We start from the raw sequence: 6,000 nt of genomic DNA on the forward strand, positions 1-6,000 counted from the left end.
TTGCTGACACTCGCCTACTTCGTTAGAGCGACAAGTCAAATAATCTGATGGTGTGTGTGCCGAAGGTCTTACAGTACGCACACCGCACTGGGAGCCCTACCCATTCTCCCACATCGACCTCTAGAATCACTGGGTTGTGGTCGGAGGACATTCTATTGATTGTCCTTGCGGCCACAAACCCTGTGATTCTCCTAGTGAGAACTATGTCCAATACGTTGGGCCTGCCTCCATATTTGGAAAATGTGTGGGCTTGACTGGAGCCCACATTTCAAAGAGGTGGGTGCGTGCTAGTTGTTGCAGTTTGGCGCCTGCTATGGAGGTTACTCTACAATTCCAATCAGGATGTCTGGCATTGAAGTCTCCCCCTATTATGAGTTTGCCTTCAATTTGCCCTTGAGCAGCTATGTCTCCCTCATCTATCTGGTCATGTGGGGGTCGGTAGACTACAACAATTGTTAGGGGTCTGGTGGCAGTGATTACTTCCACCGCCACTGCTTCGATTTTATTAGTAGCTGGTAAGAATACCTGGTGGTGGGGGATCCCTCTTTATGTGCATATGGCCACTCCTCAGCCTTGGGTTGGCCTGTATTTGCGATAGCTAACATAGTTGGGGACTGACGCTTCTATTCCCGGTTTTAGGTGGGTTTCCCCCATCATGCATATGTCGATGGAATACTCGACCTCTTGATTAACAATACCATCTGCGTTAAAGATGGACATTGTCAGGCCTTGGATGTTTGGTCGTCCGTTCATGATGGGGTTTTGAAACTACTGAGGAAGTCGCAGAGGGGAGCGACTTCTGGACTGCTGCCTGAAGGGCAACGAGGATCTGTGTGTTCTGCTTCTGGGCTTCCCTGAATTCCTTCATTATTTCCATGACGAGGTTCATGGTCTGCATCATAATGCTAACACCTGATCCGAGGTTGTGGGCTGTGTGTGGGGTTCCCTATAGCTTTCTCTGCCATGGTGGACCTGGTCGTTGTTGCTGTGTGTGTTCCGGTGTTGTTCCTGTGATGGTGTCTGGTGTTGTGGTGATGGGGCTACGTTTCCATGGCTTCTCGAAGGAGAAACCACTTCTGCGTAAGTTGCCGTTGGTCTGTCCGGTCTTGGTTTTACCCAGGTCTTGTCCATGTGTGTTGTCGTGTTTTGTTTTCTTGTGTGGCTGGATGGGTTGGTGACGTTTTTTTCCGTGTATGGGGGCGGCCTTGGCGCCCTTTGCCTGCTCTGAGTGTTTTTTGTGGACCTCACAACCTTGGTAACACGCTGTGTGGTTTTTACCACACAGCGCGCACCTTATTTGTGGGTCTGTATGATTTATTGTGCATGTCCTTGTGTCATGGGCCTCGGCGCATTTTCTGCACCTTACTGTCATGGAATAGTGTGCTGCAATATGATTAAGGCCCTGACACCTGAAGCACTGCACCATCTTGTTTTTGCGGCGCAGTGGTTCAGTGGTCACAGGGACTGCCAGGATCATCTTTATTTCCCTTTTGTTTTGCGGGATATCTGGCAGTGTGATCTGGTATAGGGGCCATTTGCTTCCTATGTTGCCCATCTGCTGGACCGCCTTGACGATGTACCCCTGGGCAGTCAAGTCTGTTTTGATCGCTTGGGGGGACAGTCGTCTCGGTAGGTCTCTGATCACAATGTTCTTGTTTCGGGTCTTTGTTGTGGGGAATGTGTAGTGGGGTATGTTTTAGTTGTTAAGAAGTGTTTTGATTGTGGTGTAGTGCTCAAGTGTGCTTAGTGTTATTTTGATTTTATCACCACCAGCAGGTTTTGCCTGGAAACTGCCTCCCCCATTTCTGTTTTTAGCATCTCAAAGAGTTCCTCTTAATTCTGGGTAAACTCTGTGACAATCGGGGGGAGGTGGTGGGTGACATGATTTTGTGTTTGTGTTGTGTCATGTGATGTCTCAGGCTCATCAGCCACCACCTGAAACCTGTTCGGGGTGGGTTCCACTCCCCAAGCAGCTGGAAGCCTTGGCTGGCGAAAGGTTTTCTTCGCCACCACGAAAACATTAGCGTCCTGCCTGGTTACGTGGTTCCCTTCCAGTGGAGTTGTTTCCTGGTGCATTCGGGAGGACGACGGTTCAATCCCACCTCCAGCCATCCTGATTTAGGTTTTCCGTGATTTCCCTAAAATCGCTTGAGGCAAATGCCGGGATGGATCCTTTGAAAGGGCACGGCCGATTTCCTTCCCCATCCTTCCCTAACTCGAGCTTACACTCCGTCTCTAATGACCTCGTTGTCGACGGGACGTTAAACACTAAATCTCCTCCTCTCCTCTGTTTCCTGGTCCCCACTCAGGGCGACGACAGGTGCTGTCGGGGGCGCAGTTTCCTCACAGGCAGTGGTTGGGGTGGGGGTGGTGGAGCGTCAGTGGAAAGAGACCGCCGCGACCCCAAGGCACCACCCAAGCCCGACCTACCATCTCGACGAGAAGACACGACAATTCTGCTGTCAGGCGACGCCATGCAAAACTTCCCAAGTGCCGTTTTGCTATGCTGCGAGACCTCGGTGCAAGTGCCCGTCAGTGTTTTAATAAAAACGAAGCCGGAAAACATTCCTGTTTGTACTCCCGTGCAAGCGAGAGGCTATGGCTGACAGTGCACTAGTAAGAGGAGCGATGCTCAACCCTTCACTGCCACTCAGCGAGTATCGGGCTACTGCTGCTGCTCTCATCTTTTACTTTCCCCTCTTTGGGAAGTGTGAGGGGGAGTTTGTAGCCTTTCGGCTTTTACTCCCCTGTGTACGTGTGTGTATGATTTTTTCTGTACTTTTTTTGGTGTCTGTGATATGTGATGACTGTTCTGTATGTGTCTGGTACTTGCCTGAGGTTGGCGAGATGTTTGGTGTTATATGGGAAGGAGCAGGAGTTTGGATTGGGTATTTGGGATTTTCTCTTCGACTTACTCGTCGAAGATCGTCATAGGGCGCTTGTGCTTGTCGCGGGACGTGTCATACCGACCTAGGGAGTGGATGAGGGCATTTCCCGATCTGGAAGAACCCTCATAGAAGGCCCTTGCCAGATCTTGGAAACGCTCTGTCAGGAGTGGGATTTCACCTGCGGCGTGCAGATCATTTATGGGGAATCCAGGGGTAAATGCAATTCCCTTCTGAGGGTGCTGCTTCGCCACGTATTTCCAGACAGGGATGCTGTGTTCTGCATATCTATATAGCAGTCTGGCCGTCGTTCGCTACTGTAGGCCAGCCAATCACGTTTCTCCGGAAGGGGCTACCGCGTCGGTAGTGGGGGGGGGGGGGGGGGGGGGGGCGTGGCCCGGCGTCGAGACCAGGTGGCTATCCAACCTGTCTGTGGACACCATTGCCTTCAGATCGGAGCGTTCCTTACGTATTTTGTCAATTGTGGGATTCCACGCTGCATTGAGCTGAAAACCGCTACCCTTGTTTATTAAGTTGTTGTACAGACGTATATCCACTACCTCTTCGAAGATCGAGTCCCAGAAACTGTTGGCGCTGCACAATTTCTTCGTTCTTTTGAGTTCGAAGGTGTGTCCCTCGATAATGCTATGTTCTGCTCCCGCGGACTTGTTTGTCTGTCCTAGTCGTACGATCCTGATGTGTTCAGTACAGCGTTGGGAGATACATCGTTGTGTCTGCCCTATACAGGGTGTTACAAAAAGGTACGGCCAAACTTTCAGGAAACATTCCTCACACACAAAGAAAGAAAATATGTGGGCATGTGGCCGGAACGCTTGCCTTCCATGTTAGAGCTCATTTTATTACCTCTCTTCAAATCACATTAATCATGGAATGGAAACACACAGCAACAGAACGTACCAGCGTGACTTCTAACACTTTGTTACAGGAAATGTTCAAAGTGTCCTCCGTTAGCGAGGATACTTGCATCCACCCTCCGTCGCATGGAGTCCCTGATGCGCTGATGCAGCCCTGGAGAATGGCGCATTGTATCACAGCCGTCCACAATACGAGCACAAAGAGTCTCTAAATTTGGTACCGGGGTTGCGTAGACAAGAGCTTTCAAATGCCCCCGTAAATGAAAGTCAAGAGGGTTCGGGTGAGGAGAGCGTGGAGGCCATGGAATTGGTCCGCCTCTACCAATCCATCGGTCACCGAATCTGTTGTTGAGAAGCGTACGAACACTTCGACTGAAATGTGCAGGAGCTCCATCGTGCATAAACCACATGTTGTGTCGTACTTGTAAAGGCACATGTTCTAGCAGCACAGGCAGAGTATCCCGTATGAAATCACAATAACGTGCTCAATCGAGCGTAGGTGGAAGAACATACTGACAAAACTAAAATGAGCTCTAACATGTAAATTAAGCGTCTCCGGACTCATGTCCACATAACATCTTTTCTTTATTAGTGTGTGAGGAATGTTTTCTGAAAGTTTGGCCGATCTTTTTGTAACACCCTGTATATTCAATCTCACATTCGCACTCAATACTATAAATGCCCTGCGTCTGCAACCCCGGCTGGTCTTTGGTAGAGCCAAGTATATCTTTGACATTTTTCGGTGCGTGAAAGATGGTCGGGCTGGCCGACCCCCCCCCCCCCACCCCCCCCCCCCCCCGGCCCACTAACGACTACCGACGTGGTACCCCCTTCCGCAGGAACGTGATTAGCCGGCCTACAGTAGCGGACGACGGCCAAGCTGTTATATACAGTGTGGTCCATCGAACGTGACCGGGCCAAATATCTCAAGAAATATGCGTCAAACGAAAAAACTACAAAGAACGAAACTCGTCTAGCTTGAAAGGGGAAACCAGAAGGCGCTATGGTTGGCCCGCTAGATGGCGTTGCCATAGGTCAAACGGATATCAACTGCGTTTTTTTAAAAATAGGAACACTCCATTTTTATTACATATTCGTGTAGTACGTAAAGAAATATAAATGTTTTAGTTGGACCACTTTTTTCGCTATGTGATAGATGGCGCTGTAATAGTCACAAACATACGGATCACAATTTTAGACGAACAGTTGGCACAAGGTAGGTTTTTTAAATTAAAATACAGAACGTAGGTACGTTTCAACATTTTATTTCTGTTGTTCCAATGTGATACATGTACCTTTGCGAACGTATCATTTCTGAGAACGCATGCTGTTGCAGCGTGATTACCTGTAAATACCACATTAATGCAATAAATGCTCAAAATGATGTCCGTCAACCTCAATACATTTGGCAATCCGTGTAACGGCATTCCTCGCAACAGCGAGTTGTTCGTCTTCCGTAATGTTCGCACATGCATTGACAATGCGCTGACGCATGTTATCCTTCAACATTCCCCACAAAAAGAAATCCGGCGACTTCAGATCCGGTGAACGTGTGGGCCAAGGTATGGTGCATCGACGACCAATCCACCTGTCATGAAATATGCTATTCAGTACCGCTTCAACTGCACGCGAGCTATGTGCCGGACATTCATCATGTTGCAAGTACATCGCCATTCTGTCATGCAGTGAAACATTTTGTAGTAACATCGGTAGAACATTACGTAGGAAATCAGCATACGTTGCTTCATTGAGATTGCCATCGATAAAATGGGGGCCAACTATCCTTCCTCCCATAATGCCGCACCATACATTAACCCGTCAAGGTCGCTGATGTTCCACTTGTCGCAGCCATCGTGGGTTTTCCGTTACCTGATAGTGCATATTATTCCGGTTTACGTTACAGCTGTTGGTGAATGACGCTTCGCCGCCAAACAGAACGCGTGCAAAAAATGTGTCATCGCCCTGTAATTTCTCTTGTGCCCAGTGGCAGAACAGTACACGACCTTCAAAGTCGTCGCCATGCAATTCCTGGTGCATAGAAATATGGTACGGGTGCAATCGAAGTTGATGTAGCATTCTCAACACCGACGTTTTTGAGATTCCCGCATCTCGCGCAATTTGTCTGCTACTGATGTGCGGATTAGCCGCGACAGCAGCTAAAGCACCTACTTGGGTATCATCATTTGTTGCAGGTCGTGGTTGACGTTTCACTTGTGGCTGAATACTTCCTGTTTCCTGAC

The sequence above is a fragment of the Schistocerca gregaria genome, chromosome X (assembly GCF_023897955.1).
Source record: "Schistocerca gregaria isolate iqSchGreg1 chromosome X, iqSchGreg1.2, whole genome shotgun sequence".
NCBI classification, from domain to species: Eukaryota; Metazoa; Arthropoda; class Insecta; order Orthoptera; family Acrididae; genus Schistocerca; species Schistocerca gregaria.